Source organism: Macaca thibetana, chromosome 9 (assembly GCF_024542745.1).
Source record: "Macaca thibetana thibetana isolate TM-01 chromosome 9, ASM2454274v1, whole genome shotgun sequence".
Taxonomy (NCBI): domain Eukaryota; kingdom Metazoa; phylum Chordata; class Mammalia; order Primates; family Cercopithecidae; genus Macaca; species Macaca thibetana.
The window spans coordinates 103344796-103362769 of NC_065586.1; positions in this window are offsets into that span (position 1 = coordinate 103344796).

Below are 17974 nucleotides of genomic sequence, written 5' to 3' on the forward strand. Positions count from 1 at the left end.
CAATCCTTTTTAAAGTAGACAGTTTGCTTCTAAGGGTTGAAATGGTTTCAGAATTCTTTGCAGTCTTCATATACGTAATATTCTCTTATGTACATGGTAGTTATTACATTATTTAATGAATATTTACTGATTGAATGAATGAATGACACAAGAAAATAGTACCAATTCCAGTTTCTAGTTAACATTTTTGTTCATTTTCACACTTTGAATGATAACCTCACTGAAAAATCTGTATACTGTGTTTGCGATGAGGCCAAGTTCAAAGTAATACAGAGGGATAATTACTCTTCAATTAATTAAATTATTTCTAATGTCCAAGAAAATGTCTGTTATACCAGTCCAGAGAGGTGTTGTAAAATATCGACCTAAGTTATTGTTCTTATGACCAGGGCAGGAAAACTGCAAATGCAAGGAGGGCAGGCTTCTCAGCCATTAAACTTGAGTACCTAAAACGACAAAAGAATGTTCCATTTGTCGTTACAGAAGAAATACAAGCAAAAACACCTTTATGCCTGGATCTTCTAAAACAGAAAGGCTGTCTGGCAGGCTATGGCCTCTAGATGGAGGAGAGGAGAACCAGAGGTCCTCTCTCCTCCCCAAATTGCAAATGTTCTTTGTCAAAACCCAGAGCGGTCGTTTTTTCTTTCCTCAGAAAGGTTTTTAGAGCTTTGCAGGATCATTTACTTAATGACTTCTTTCTATGCCCTGCTAACCTCCTTTCCAGTCTGGATAAGTACGTGGGAATTCCTCCAAGAAAGGAAAACCAGATTAAAGAATCAGAACCCAAATAAATTCTCATCCAAATATAGGCTGGAAGAAGCAAAATGGAAAAGAAGACATTAGTAGATTCAGATTTCCTGGCCTTAGTCTATTATTGCCCTACCAAAATTTATGTTATTTTGGTTTCAAAATGGAAGAGCATCCTGAAGAATGCTGGTACAAGTAGAGTTGATTTTTCCTTCCCAGAATTTACAACCTCCTTTCAAACACACCTGTCAGAATGATCCCTTTAAAGTGAAAGCATTTGCAGTCCATTTGCTGGGAGTTCATAGAGAGCAGGCAAGTTTTTAATGCCTGATTTTAATTATTCATTTGAGACAGAAGTTACACAAGTGTGGATGAAATTGGCTGCAAGTTGTATTGTTCTTATGTAGATAGATAGATTCATTTTATTTTTCATGGCTCTGCTCCCCATTTACTTCTGCCAACAAATAGAAGAGGAAAGTACCAGTAATTTCCTAAATTATTCCCCTTTTCCAGAAGACTACAATAAATAGGCTAATCATGGAGGGAAGTCTATTTCAAGATGTTTTCAATCCAACAACCCACTAAGCAATCCAATAGATTTTTAATAATATAATATAATATAATAAGAATGAGTCACTTGTTAGGAAAGTAATTGATATCAAAGGCTAGTAGAGAACATAAATCTGTAATTCCAATAAGGAGTCTTTTCATAGTGAACGTGACAAATACGCCACGACGTAGTCTAAGTTATCATCATTTCTCATCTGGACTACCACAACAGCCTCTTCCTGCTCACTCTACTCCATAATTGCACTATTCCATTCCTTCTCTCCAATAGTCATCTCCAAAGATGGCATCAGTACAAAGGCACAAGCACACATAGATGATCCATTTTTGTGCACAATGAAAATAATAATTTGGTGATATATTTAGTTTTAATCAGAAGGATTAAAATTTTGCTAAAATATTTATTGATGAATATACCTATGTTATATATAGCTTTATATACAATATAAACATGTATATGTATGCATATATATGTATAAAGAGAGAGACAGAGGCAGATAGAGAAAGAAGCAGAGGCAGAAAGACAATGAATATGAACATTTAGTCATTGTATACTGATTGGTATGCACAATCAAAAAAGTGTGGACACTCTGACCTACAAAGCAGCAAAAGTAGTCTTTCAAAAGTATCAAAAATATAATTTATTATAACTGCTTAATACTTCCTGCCAGCTTACCATCACAAACAGAATAATATCCAAACTCCTTACCATGGCTGACCAAGTACTCACTTCTCAATCACACTTGGCAGGATTCTTTACCCTCATTCTAAAACGCCAACCATTAGGGGCTATCCTTTCCTCTGATGTGCCCGGTTTTTTCCAGTTCGTGACTTTGCCCATGCTGTTCCGCCTGCCTAGAACATCCACCCTCCAACCGACTTCACAAGGCTGACTCCTCTCCTTTGAGACCTTCACTTTAAATATACAACCTTAGAGAGAACTTTCTTGAACCTCTGCCTAAAGAAGAAATTTATTCTACATTTTCTGTATCAGTCTCTTGCCAGATCTAAGTGTGTATTACAGCATTTAACAATTTTACTTAAACCTGTTTTTTGTTAATAACTTCCAAAAAATCTACATGTGGATAAAGGCCATATCCTCCTTATTAACCTCATTTCAACATTTCTTTCACTGACTAACTTATTAAGTGCCCAGGAAATAATGGCTGGCTAGCTGGGCGGTACCAGTATAACAAGCCTAGGAGCACAACTCTTAGTAACTAATATTTCATAAATCAGATATATACTCTCTGCCAGAAACTATGCTATGGAGTTTAAATGTACCAGCTCATGCCTTTTTTGTTACAAAGCTTATCTCAGATAAGTACTATCATTTCCCCCACTTCACAGATGATATTAAGTAACTATCTAGGGTCACACAGCAATTAGTGCAGAGACAAGGCTTCTGCAATAGGCATTCTTATTCCTAGTATGTTCTTAGTTTTATGAAATACTGTTTTACTCCAAATCCAACTAATAACAGATAACACTTATTGATGATATTCTATGTGTCAGGCTCTCTAATTAGCTTGAATCATTTTTAGTAATGTTGAGCAAGCAATTTTGGGAACAAGTGAACACTTTTTTTAGGCTGAGGGGAATGTATATATACTCGCCATTTCTATTTGCTTTTATTTTGTGTGCGGAGAGTAATGTTAAAGAGAGTGGTATAACCACTCCCCACATAATCTTACGGCATAAGCTACAGGTTAACTGTCTCACTGGTTTTTTGTCTTCCCTCTCTCCTAAGTCTCTTGATTTCTGATGGCTACTTTGGCTTCAGTTTGCACTAAATCACATTATACACCTCATCATTGGAACAATGTCTTTTAATAGTTCTCAAAATACTTGGCTCCCCTTGGATACAATTGAGACAAGGTGTCTTGTCTTGCATTTCAGATCAATTTCATGAAGAACCACAGAAAGAAAATTGGGAAGAATAATATGCAGGCTATTCTCATTGCCTGCCAACAGAATGATGGGATTTTTAAAAATCTGCTCCTTAAAATACTTTCAGATATCAACAAATACAGACCTAGCTCTGAATACAATAATTGTATCCCTTCTCATACACCCAATGTAAGTGGTGCTAGTAGGAGAACATAAGCCCTCCTATCTTTAAAAATAGGGCTAAGATTATCTACCTAACTCATAAGGATGTTATGAAAGTTAATTCTACTTTAGACACCCCTTGGAGATAACAAAACTGTCTTGGATTTGTGTACCCTCTATCTCATCACACCTCTAAACAGCTTTTGTTTTGCCTTTTTCCCCCTAGTTTAATAAATCTTGCAGCAGCTCCAAAAGATAGATAGGGGGCAGTTTTTGCCTGTATCTTACAGAATACAAAGAAATTTATCTAAGGTCACAGACTTAGAGACAAGACTTAGAACAGATTGTCTTTTTATCCTTTTCCCCCCTATTTTGTCCAATTCTGTTCCCAATTTGTATATTCAGGAATTAAAATTCCACATTATTTTTATGTAGCTATTATGCAGTGCTTATACAATCATTTCAGGTTTCAAAGGATAGTTTGCATAATTAAATAGGAAAAGAGAAGCATGAAATAATATCACTGTCATTATGTAAACTCACATATGCATATATATTTTTCCAATTTTAATATTCATACTTAAAGTGAAATAGATAAAAATATACTATGATTAAATAAGTTTATTTAAAGATTGTATTATTAGATTTTTGAAAATATACCTTTACCAAAAAGTCTGAGAATGCATTAACATAACTTTATTATAGTCTTAAAATGATCTGAAAAGTGTATAATGTAACTTCTGTGATTTCTTTTCTGTCTTTCTCTAGTCTGTAAGTCTAACATAAAAAGACTTTGATGTACTAAATCACGAAACCAACTTCATAACACGTTTTCTGGTCCAACTTCCCTAGAAATACAAATAGGAAAAATAAACTCAGTTTATTTTAAACTAAAGTTGGAGCTACATTTTGCTTTTGTTGCTTCAGGAATACTGACTGGAGGAGAGAGGACAAAGGAAACAGAACGCTACCTCAAAAAACTCTTTAAAGGCCAATGATTACACAACCAAAAGCTTCTATATGATAAGAAGTCTTTGGTTATTTTTGTCCCCTTTAACAAGAACCTATCCAAAGATGAACGAGGTTAATATAAAGTCAAATTCAGTAGACTTCTGGGGCATAATATCCCAGCAGAATACAACTCTATAAAATGTACAGTAGCCACTGACAAACAAGATCTTTGGGACTGTCACTCAGAGCAAAGAGTGTCTTGCAGAAGAAGGAGAAAACAAACCAAAGAATCAGTAGCACAGTTGAACAGACATTAACTATTTTATGCTGCTTTGCATTTCTCTGTTTGATCTAGACCAAGAGCAGGCCTCCAGTCCAGATATTCCCAACAGTATGCTAAGCTCTGGTAGTGGCACAGAGGGACACCAAAGAGGAAAAGAAGAGAGGCGGTCAAAGGCACAAAGTCTGTTGTGTCTGTCTGTCTCATGCTGAGAAGCAGAACAGTGTGTGGCTTAAAATCCTAAACTTGGAAGTCAAAATCCTGCTTTTAAATCCCGTGCATGTCACTCACTGACTGTACATTATCATTTGACTTTTGGAATCCCTGTTCCTTAATCTGCAAAATGTAGGTTATATCACCTTCCTCATGTAAGACTAATTTACCTGAGACAGAGTGAACACTCAATACATGGTAGCTGTTAAAGTTGCTTCATACTTAAAATACCAACTTCAGTTTGACACTGTTCTTCAACATGCTTCTCTAGATGGGAGATAAGGAGTTAAAATCTATTCAGTTTTTTTTAAAAAATCAACTTATTTCCAGTTAGGGTAAAAATACAATTTAAAAACCATCATATCCCGGAAGATATAAAAAGAAGAGTAGAGAACAGGTGTTGGAACGCAGAAGTTTCACTCTGGAAGCAAATTGAAAGAATGGACTACTGCCTTCTTAGTTATTGCCAAGCCGGTCTTCTACGTGAAACACTGTACCATCAATCTGCATCTTTGTAAGCTTCTAGGATGTCAACAGTAGATTGGGCAAGAGACTGAGCTTTTAACTATGCACTTGAATTATCCTTTGCAGCTTGAGAAATTAACTTTAGAAAAGGTCCAAGGAAATCCCTTTTTTTTTTTTTTTTGGGGGGGGGGGGGACACAGAGTGTAACTCTGTCTCCCAGGCTGGAGTGCTTTGGTGCTATCTTGGCTCACTGCAACCTCTGCCTCCTAGGTTCAAGCAATTCTCCTACATCAGCCCCCAAGGTATCTGGGATTACAGGCTTTGCCACCATGCCTGGCTAATTTTTGTAGTTTTAGCAGAGACAGGCTTTCACCATGTTGTCCTGACCTCAAAGGATCTACCTGCCTTGGCCTCCCAAAGTGCTGGTATTACAGGAGTGAGCCACCACACCCAGCCAGGGAATCCCTTAATACATCCCTTATTCAACACATGGAATTTATCTTGTGGAGATACTATAGAGTGTGAAGATATGAATGAACTTTAATAAACTGCCTAGACGTAGATCCATAATTGTTGAAGAACTGTTATTAGGATCCACTCAACTACCTTTACCTGCTCAGTTACTATCACCAGGTATATCTCTATGATGTACATTATTAGCTGAGGCCTGTTCATTTTCTAAAAGGAGTTGTGGTTCTCCAGGGGTGGTTTAATGAACCCCTATCTGAGAAGTCAATCGGTGCATTGGTAAACTGGTATTTTATGCCTGCTATCCAAAGGCCCAACTTCTCTAGAGGCCTGTGGCCAAAATCTTTTTCTCCATTTCTCCATCTCTCATCCAACTCACTGATATTTCTAGATTTTAGTAGCTTTATCTACTTAGACTTACATGAACTACTTTTATTTCTTTGATATCTGCTACCATAGATTTAACCCCAAATTGATGGCCTCCTTCTTTGCAGCACAATTCTTGGTCTGTGACTGCCACCCCCTGTGCCATCATCCGCTAGATCTTGGCATGATATTAGGAAATGTTTGAAATTTATCCACAGACTTTTAAAGGTTCTCATTATGGAGATCATCTTGTAATGTACTTTGTGGTTCTGTTGTTGTAGTGCTAAGTAGGTAAACGGTATCTCTTTTTTCTGTATTCTCTTGGCACTCTGTGCCTATTCTGACATTGTACTTTTTTTATTCTCATCTTCTAAGTTAGCCATCTCCTCCATTAGACTGCAAACTCCTATAGCTTAGGGGTTGTGTCATCTATCTCTTAACCTCAGTCCATAACCTAATGCAGGCAGAGAAGACAGTGTTTCTTGAATGAGAATAACAAAGCTAATGTTCCCATATCTTTAATAGCCTTTCTTAATGTTGTCAGATGATCAGCACTAGGATGAATCATAAACACCCACCACAAATGTCACATAAAGCTAAATTTACACCTAAGAGAAAACATGAATCAATGAATATGGCAATTTAAGGCAAAACATCATCAACTGAAAATGTTCCTCTTTTCTAACCTATGGCTATTAGCTGAAGTTAGTTTAAAGAGAACCCTGCCCGGTAGCATTGACAATGTTTGTTAGCATTTTTTAAATATTTGAAAATTACATTAAAATTTAACCCACATGAATAAGACTGTCAAAATCTTAATTATATATTGCTTCTGTGATTTTATTTTTAAGCACAAATGCAACCACAAAGATGAAGATAGAACTCTTTCTCGGCCAGGCACGGTGGCTCACGCCTGTAATCCCAGCACTTTGGGAGACCGAGGCAGGCGGATCACAAGGTCAGGAGATCAAGGCCATCCTGGCTCACATGGTGAAACCCCATCTCTACTAAAAATATAAAAAATTAGCCGGGCGTCGTGGCGGGCGCCTGTAGTCTCAGCTACTAGGGATGCTGAGGCAGGAGAATGGCATGAACCCGGGAGGCAGAGCTTGCAGTAAGCCAAGATAGTGCCACTGCACTCCAGCCTGGGAGACAGAGGAAGACTCCGTCTCAAAAAAAAAAAAAAAAAAAAAAAGAAATATTTCTCAGCATACGAACAGGATCCTGTACCTTCTCAGTCAATAACGCCCATGTGCATCCACCCCGACAAAAATAATGCCGATTCTGACTTCTATAACTATACATTAATTTTGCTGTTCTTGAACTTATTCAATTAAATCAAACAGTTTGTACTCTTGTGTCTAGCAGTGCAGGGGGTGTTAAATGAGTAGATGTAGGTCACGGAGTAAAAAGTTACAGTTATATAGGATGAATAAGTGTAGAATCTAATATACAGTGAGGATTATAGTTATTAATATTGTATTATATACTGGAAATGTGCTAAGATAGTAGATTTTAAGTGCTCTTACCACACCAAAAAAAGTGGTAGGGGAAGGAGGAGTAGCCATGTGAGGGAATGGATATGTTAATTTGCTTAACTTTAGTAATGATTTCACTATGTATATATACATTAAAACATGTTATACATCATAAATATATTCAATAAGAGCTAAAAGGGAAAAGAAGTTCTTAATATGATTTAATCCAATTGATCAATTACTTCAAACCTTTTCTTTATGGCTAATGCTTTTTATTTTCAGTTTAATAAATATTTTCCTACCTCATGTTTGTGAAACTTTTTCTAGAAGATGTATTATCACTTTTATCTATAATCCATCTGGAATTTCTTTGTATGTATATGGCATGAAGTAAGGTTGAAGGTTCATGTTGTGTTATATGGATATCAATGAACCCAGCACCATTAATTTAAAATTTAAAAATCCTTTTCCTGTTGTATTGCTGTGGTACATTTATTGAAGTCAACTGACTGCATGTGTGTGTGATTGCTTCTGAATTTTCTATCCTTCCTATTGGATGAAGTTTGTTAAATTTTGTGCTAAAATACACTTCTTAATTATTGCAACATCATAATACATCATAAAACCTGATATGAAGTCCCTTAGTTCTTCCAGCGTGTTCTAGAATCTCATTGTCAACTTCTATGAATGACGGACTTTTTAATAGGATTGCATTGTAGGTATAGATCAGTTATGGATAAATTAGTATTTTAAAAGCATTGAGTCCTCCCATCCATGAATATATTATTTTTCTGCATTTATTCCGATCTTTGAATTCTCTTAGCAATATTTGTTAGTTTTCCAATATGGAAATCCTGCACATATTTCAATACATTTATTTTCAGTTACTTAAGGTATTTGGTGGCATTGTGACTATGATCTCTTTATCTTAATTTTCAATTCATTATTGCTAGAATATAAAAATAAAATTAATTTTATATTGACTTTATATCTGGTGAAATTTTTACTTATACTTATTAATTTAAATAATTTTTAGGGCCCTTTAGAATTTTTATGTACTTAAGGATATGTGCATATTAAAATTCTACTTCTCTATTTGAAATATATCTACCATTGATTGATTGGTTGATGATTATTTGGCTAGGAAGATGAACATGATATTGAATAGAAATGGTAATAATTTACAATATTGTATGGGGAAAATTGGCTCAAAAGAGCAGGGGGAAGGTTTTATTATTTCACTATGAAGTATGCTGTTTACTGGAGTTTTTCTTGCAAATGACTTTATCATATTAATTTTTTAAATTCTTAATTTGCTGACTTTTTAACAACATGAATAGGTTTTTAATTTTATTGTATGCCTTTCCACATCTTGCGATATGGTCACGTTTTTGTCCTCTCTTCTGCCAATATTAACTAATTATGCAATGTGAAGCTAATCTTACATTCCTAGAACAAACGCCACTTGATTAAAACATTTTATTTTATTACAGTGTTGAATCTGATTTGTTTATATTTTGTTTAGGATTTTTGCAAGTATATTCGTGAGATATCCTGTCTTTTAATTCCCTTTTGTATAATGTCCTTAATGGATTTTGAAATCAAGGTTAGGGTGGTGGCATCATAAAGCAAGCTGATAAGAGTTCACACTTTCTCTATATTCTGGGGGAGTTCATGTAAGATTAGTGTCATTTCTTCCTTATTTCTTTGAATGAAATAACCCCTGACATTACTTGGATCTGGAGTTTACTTTATGGGAAGTTTAATTGACTATCAACCTATTTAGATTTCTTTCTTTCTTTTTTTTTTAGATGGAGTCTCGCTCTGTCACCCAGGCTCGAGTGCAGTGGCATGATCTCGGCTCACTGCAACCTCTGCCTCCCAGGTTCAAGTGATTCTCCCCGTCAGCTTCCCGAGTAGCTGGGATTACAGGTGTGGGCCACCATGCCTGGTTAAGTTTTGTATTTTTGATAGAGATAGGGTTTCACCATGTTAACCAAGCTGGTCTTGAACTCCTGATCTCAAGAGATACACCTGCCTTGGTCTCCCAAAGTCCTGGGATTATAGGTGTGAGCCATCCTGCCTGGTCAATTTGTTTCTTTTTGTGTTTGTTTTGGTACATTGTGTTTTTCAAATACTTTATTCATTGCATCTTAATTTTCAAATCTATTGATATAAATTTGTTTTATTATTCTATTACTCTTACCATTTTGCTATTTGTTAGATCTACATTAATGTCCTCTTCTTGATTTCTGATATGGGTAATTTTTGTTTTGTTTCATTTTCCTTGATCAAACTTACTAGAAGTTTATCAGTTTTATTAATTGTTAAAAGCAAATTTGAGTTATTCTTGTTTTGTATATTTTGCTTTATTTCTGCTTATATACACACATACATATGTGTACATATATTTGAAACTTTTTATTCCCCTATAATCACTGCTTTAGCTACATCTCACAAGTTTTGATATGACCCACTCATTACCACTTAGTTTAACTTTTAAAATATCTCCATTGTTATTTCTTTTCTGATTCATGAATTATTAAAATACTATATGTAATCCTTCCTTCCTTCCTTCCTTCCTTCCTTCCTTCCTTCCTTCCTTCCTTCCTCCCTCTCTCTGTTCATTCATTCATTCTCTCTCTCTCTCTCTCTCTCTCTCTCTTTCTGTTTGTTTGTTTGTAACAGGGTCTCCTTTTGTCGCCCAGCCTGGAGTGCAGTGCAGTGGTGTGATCACTTCTTACAGCAGCTTTGACCTTCTGGACTCAAGTGATCATCCCATCTCAGCATCCTAAGTAACTGGGACTACATATGGGCACTACTACACCTGGCTAAAATTTTTCATTATTTTTTAGAGATGGGGTCCCAGTATGTTGCTGCCTAGGCTGGTCTTCAACTCCTGGTCTCAAGCGGTCCTCCCAGCTTGGCCTCCCAAAGTGCTGGGATTACAGATGTGAGCCACTACACCTAGACAAGTATTGCTAATTATGTTTTTTAAAATTTCTAGTTTTCTTTCATTGCAATCAGAAAGAATATTGTATAAATTCAGTTATTTGAAATTTGTTGAAACTTGCTTAATGGCCTTTGCTTTGATCAATAATGGTAAATGTTCCGAGCACACTTGGATTACCGTGTATTCTGCATTATTTACACTTAGTGTTTTATATATGTTCATTAGGTCAAGTTTGTTAATTATGTTTTTCAAATATTCTATAATTTTATTAATGTTTTCGGCTTAATTTGCAGTTACGAAGAGAGGTGTATCAAAATTGCCAATCATATGTGTGTGATTGGTTTTCAATTTGTTATTGATATTCTGAAGGTGTGTTATTAGGGTCAAATATATTTAGAACTGCCATATCATCTTTTAAAATTCATTCTTTCATTATTATGAATTCCTCTTTATATTATTTTTGCCTTAAAATTGACTTTGTATATTCATATAGTTTTGCCTTTTTAATATGTACTGTATTTTCATTTTTTTCATTTCAATCTACCTTGAAGTCTCTCTTTTAAAATACTATATTGTTTCTTTCTGCCTGCCATTCTTTGTCTTTTTTATAAATTCAACTTTTTATTTTGAGATAATTGCAGATTCACAGTAGTGGTGATAAATAAATACAGGGTATTCCCATGTACTGCTTAGTCAGTTTCCCCCAGTGGTAACATCTTGCAGAATTACAACCAGGATATTGCTATTATGACATCTTGACATAAAGTCACAATATGAAAATATTCTCATCACCACAAAGATCTTTATGTTGTCCTTTAAAATATATATATTTTTAATTGACAAATAATAATTATATATATTTATAGGATCTGTTGCACAATGTGGTCATTATAGTTGATAATAATATACAGTATATTTCAAAATTGCTAAAAGAATTTATTTTTTACTTTAAAAAGATTTATTTATATATTAATTGTGCCTATTTATGGTAGACATGTGAGATTTTGATATACTCTTATAATATGTAACGATCAGATCAGGGCATTTAAAATATCCATCACCTTGAATATTTATCATTTCTTTGTGTTGGGAACATTTTGAATATTCTCTTCTAGCTATTTTGAAATTTGCAGTAGATGGTACATATACACTGTGGAATACTATGCAGTCATAAAAAGAAACAAAATCATTTCATTGCAGGGACATGGATGGAGCTGAAAGCTATTATTCTCAGCAAACAAACATAGGAACAGAAAAGCAAGTACCACCTGTTCTCACTTATAAGTGGGAGCTGAATGATGAGAACACATGGACACACGGAGGGGGAACAACATGTGGGGCCTGTTGGAGCATTGGGGGTGGGAGGAGGGACAGCAGGAAGAATAGCTAATGATGGGCTTAATATGTAGGTGATGGGATGATCTCTGCAACAAATCACCATGGCACACTTTTACCTATGTAACAAACCTCCACATCCTGTGCATGTACCCCAGAACTTAAAAGTTGGAAATAAAAGAAAGAAATTTGCAGTATATTTGTTAACTGTAGTCACCTTACTATGCTAGCAAACACTAGAACTTACTCCTGTGTAATTGTATATTTGTACCCATTAACCAAGCTCACTTCATCCCTGTCACCCTTCCTAGCCTCTGATAACTATCATTCTACTCTCTACTATCATGAGATTAATTTTTTAAGCTCCCACAAATGAGTGTGAACATGTGATATTTGTCTTTCTGTGCCTGGCTTATTTCACTTAACATAATGACCTCCAGTTCCATTTATGTTGGGGCAGATGACAGGATTTCATTTTTTTTTCATTATATATATATATATATATATGTTAAGACACAGTCTCACTCTGTCACCCAGGCTTCAATGTCACCCAGTGGCATGATTTAGGCTCACTGAAACCTCTGCTTCCTGGGTTCAAGCAATTCTCCTACTGAGTAGCTAGGACTATAGGTGCATGCCATCCCACCCAGCTAATTTTTGCATTTTTAGTAGAGACAGGGTTTCGCATTGTTGGCCAGGCTGGTCTCAAACTCCTGACCTCAAGTGATTTGCCCATCTTGGCCTCCCAAAGTGCTGGGATTACCGGCATGAACCACCATGCCAGGCTTTCATTCTTTTTTTTTATGGCTGAATGGCAATATTTACATTGTGTATATATACCACATTAAAAAAATCCATTCACTCATTGATGGACACTTAATTTGATTCCTTATCTCAACTATCATGAATAGTGCTGCAATAAACATGAGGGTGCAGGTATTCCTTTGATATACTGATTTTCTTTCCTTTGAATAAAGACCCAGTAGTGGGATCTCTGGATCATATGGTAGTTCTATTTTTAGTTTTCTGCAGAGTCTGTATACTGTTGTCCATGATGGCTGTACTACTTTACATCCCACCTACAGCCTATGAGAGCTCCCTTTTCTCTGTATCCTCGACAGCATTTCTTATTTTGTGTCTTTTTGATAATAGCCATTCTAACTGCAGTAAGATGATATCTCACTGTGGCTTTGACTTGCATTTCCCTGATGATTAGTGATGTTGAGCATGTTTTCATATACCTATTGGTCTTTTGAATGCCCTAAAATAATTTATTTTTATTGTTTTCACTACAAAGAAAAGTATGTGAGGCAATAGATATGTTAATTAGCCTGATTTAATCATTCTACAATGCATACATGTATCATATTGCCCTTGTAGAGACACCACATACTCTCCTTAATTTCTAGAAACCATTAATTTGTTCTCCATTTATATAACTGTATCATTTCAAGAATGTTATGTAAAAAATTGTACAATATAAAACTCTTGAGAATGGTTTTCTTACTCTGCATGATTCTGTGGAAATTAATTCAGATCATTGTGTGTATTCAGCACTGTAATCCAATTCCTCTGCATATTTGCCAGCATTTGATGTTGTCACTATTTTTAATTTTGGCCATTATAATAGGTGTACAGTGACCTCACATTATGAGTTAAATTTGCATTTCTATTATGGATAATAACTTGAAGCGTTTTTTGAAATCTGTGTATCATCAGTGAAATGACTTTTCGTGTCTCTTGCCCATGTTCTAATTAAATTGTTTGATTTTACATTGTTGAGTTTTGAGTGTTCTTTAACATATTTTAGATACTAGTCCTTTGTCAGATATATGGCTAGCAAATATGTTTTCCCACTCTTCAGCATGTATTTTTATCCTCTTAACAGGGCCTTTCACAAAATGGACTTTTTTTTTTAGACAGGGTCTTTCTCTGTTACCCAGGCTAGAGTGCAGTGGTGTGATCACAGCTCGCTGCAGCCTCAACCTCCTGGGCTCAAGCAATCATCCCACCTCAGCTTCCTGAGTAGCTGGGACTACAGATGTCTGCCACCATGCCTAGATAACTGGTCATTTTTTATAGAGATGAGGTCTCACTATGTTGCTCAGACTATTCTCAAACTCCTGAGCTCAAGCGATCCTCCTGCCTTGGCCTACCAAAGTGCTAGGATGACAGGTGTGAGCCACTGAGACTGACTTGAACAAGCATCTTTAGTCTTGTGGAAATGTGATTTGGTGTCAATTCTAATAACTCTTTGCCTAATCCTGGAGTCCCAAGATTTTCTCCTATTCTTTGAAAAAGTATTATAACTTTACACTTTACATTTATGTTCATGACTTATTTTGAGTTAATTTTTGCCAAAGGTATTGGGCTTAGGTCAAAGTTATTTCATTTTGGCTGGGCATGGTGGCTCACGCCTGTAATCCCAGCACTTTGGGAGGCCGAGGCGGGTGGATCACGAGGTCAGGAGATCAAGACCATCCTGGCAAACACACGGTGAAACCCCGTCTCTACTAAAAATACAAAAAATTAGCTGGGCATGGTGGCGGGCACCTGTAGTCCCAGCTACTCGGGAGGCTGAGGCAGGAGAATGACATGAACTCGGGAGGCAGAGCTTGCAGTGAGTCGAGATCACGTCACTGCACTCCAGCCTGGACGACAGAGTTAGACTCCGTCTCAAAAAAAAAAAAAAAAAAAAGTTATTTCATTTTATTTGTATTTTTATGGATATTCAGTTGCTCCAGAACTATTAGTTGAAAGGCTCTGACCTTTGCTTTATTGATATTGATAATGTATGGCTTTTTCCTTTGTTAGTCTTCCTATGGGTTGTCAATTTCTTTTATATTTTCAAAGAACCAGCTCTTTGTTTCATTAATGTTTTCTACCATTTTCTGTTTTCAACTTCATTGATTTCTGCTCTTATATTTGTCATTTACATATTTATTCTTACTTTGAGTTTATTTTTCTGTTCTGTTTCTAGGTTTGTGAGATAAGAGTTTAGATTTTGATTTGTGATTTTTCCTTTTTTCTAACACAGTCATGCAACACTTAATGGTGGGGATAGGTTCTGAGAAATGCTTCCTTAGGCTATTTTGTAGTTGCACACACATCTAGGCACAAGCCTAGATGGTATCACCTACTACACACCTAGGCTATGTGGCATAGCGTATTACTCCTAGGCTACAGCATGTTACAGCATGTTACTGTACTGAATACTGTAGGCAATTCTAACACAATGGTAAGTATTTGTCTATCTAAACATATTTAAAAATAGAAAAGGTGCAGTAAAAATACTGTATAAATTATTATAAAATAGTATAACTGAGTAGGGCACTTACCATGAAGGAGGCTTACAGGACTGGAACTTGTTTAGATGAATCAGTGAGTGTGTGATAAGTGAATGTGAAGTCCTAGGACATTGCTATACACTACTGTAGACTTTATAAATACTGTATATTAAACATGTTTTTCTTTTTTCAATAAGAATTAACCTTAGCTGACTGTATTTTTTTAACTTTATAAATGTTTTAACTTATTTAACTTTTTGACTATTGTAATAGCACTTAGCTTAAAACACAAACACATTGTACAGCTGTAGACAAGTGTTTGCTTCCCTTGTGTCCTTATTCTATACGCTTTTTTCTCTTTTTAACTTTTTAACTTTAAAAAGTTTTTGGTAAAAACTAAGATGTAAATGCATATATTAGCCTAGGTCTACACAGGGTCAGAATCATCAGCATTACTGTCTTCCACCTCCACATCTTGTCCCACTGAAAGGTCTTCAGGAGCAATAACACCTATGGAGCTGTCATCTCCTATGATACCAATGCCTTATTTCTGACAGGACTGCCTGAGGCAGTTTTACTGCTAACTTTTTTTTTTTTAATAAGTAGAGGAAGTACACTCTAAAATAATGATAAAATACACAATGGAATATTATTCAGCCATAAAAAGAATGAAATCCTGTCATTTGCAACAACATGAGTAGAACTATAGGACATTATGTGAAGTAAAATAAGCCAGGCACAGAAAGATAAATTTTGCATATTCTCATTCATAGGTGGTAGCTAAAATTTAAAGCAATTTAACTCACAAAGATAGCGAATAGAATGACTTTTACCAGTGGCTGAGAAGGGTAACAGAGACTGGGGCGGCAGGGAGTGGGGATGGTTAATGGGTGTAAAAATACAGTTAGATAGAATGAATAAGATTTACTATTTGATAGTATAACAGGATAACTACACTCAACAATAATTTATTCTATATTTTTAAGTAGTGAAAATAGTAGAATTGGAATGTTCCTAACACACACAAAAAAATAGATGCTTGAGGTGGTGAATATCTCAATTATCCTGATGTGACTATATTACACATTGTATGCCTCTATCAAAATATCATGTGTACTCTATAAATACATATACCTATTATATACTCATACTAAATAAAATAATAAAATTAATTTCAAAAAAGGGGCAAAAGACTTGAATGGACATATCCCCAAAGAAGAAATACAAATGATCCACAAGTAAATTAAGAAAATACTCTATGTCCTTAATCATTAGGTAAATGCAAATCAAAACCACAGTAAGGATGGTCAATCCACATTTAAAAATTGTTATTATTGTGAAATTAAGATAAAAAGTGTTCGTGAGGATGAAGGAGTATTGGAACCCTTGTACACTGTCATGAGGAATATAAAATGGTGCAACAAGTATGGAAAATAGAGGTTCCTCAAAAAATTAAGAATAGACTACCATATGTTTCAGCTATCCCACTTCTGGACAGGTATCCAAAAGAATTGAAATCAGAATCCAGAAGAGATATTTGCATTCCCATGTTCCCTTTATCAGTTTTCATAATAGCCAAGATGTGAAAACAACTTAATGAATAAATGGGTTAAAAAATATTCTATAAACTGAAAGAATTAGAGATGCAAATAAACCAACCCCTAAGCTAGCAGAAAACAAGAAATGACCAAAATCAGAACTGAATAAAATTAAGATACATAAAAAAACCATTGAAAAGATCAATGAATCCAAGAGTTGGCTTTTTGAGAAAAACAAAACAAAACAAAACAAAACAGTAAGATAGGCTGCTAGCTAGACTAATAAAGAAAAAAAGAGAAAAGATTGAAAAAAAACAATTAAAAATGACAAAAGGGATGTTACTACTGACCCCACAGAAACACAAATAACCATCAGAAACTACTATGAACACCTCTATGCACACAATCTAGAAAACCTAGAAGAGATGGATACATTCCTGGACACATATGACTTCCCAAGACTGAAACAGAAAGAAATTGATTCTACAAACAGACCAATAATAAGCTCTGAAACTGAATCAATAATAAATAGCCTACCAACAAAAACAAGCCTGGGATCAGATGGATTCACAGCTGCATTCTACCAGATGTACAAAGAAGGGATGGTACCATTCCTATTTAAACTATTCCAAAATATTGGGGAGGAGGGACTTTTCTCCAACTCACTCTGTGAGGCCAGCATCATGTTGATACCAAAACCTGGCAGAGACACAACCAAAATAGAAAATTTTAGGACAATATTCTTGATGAACATCGACGCAAAAATTTTCAACAAAATACTTGTAAACCAAATTCAGCAACATATCAAAAAGCTAATTCACCATGGTCAAGTAGGCTTCATCCACAGGATGCAAGGTTGGTTCAACACATGCAGATCAATAAATATGATTCATCACATAAACAAAGCTAAAGACACAAAAGCACGTGATTATCTCAATAGACACACAGAAAAGACTTTCAATAAAATTCAATATCTCTTCATGTTTAACACCCTCAATAAACTAGATATTGGAGAAACATACTTCAAAATAATAAGAGCCATCTATGACAAACAAACCCACAACCAATATCATATTGAATGGGAAAGAGCTGGAAACATTCCCCTTGAAAACCAACACAAGATAAGGATGCTCTCTTTACCACTCCTATTCAGTGTAGTATTGGAAACTCTGGCCATAGCAATCACATAATAGAAAGAAATAAAGGACACCCAAATAGGAAGAGAGGAAGTCAAATTATCCCCTGCTTGTAGATGATATGATTCTATATCTAGA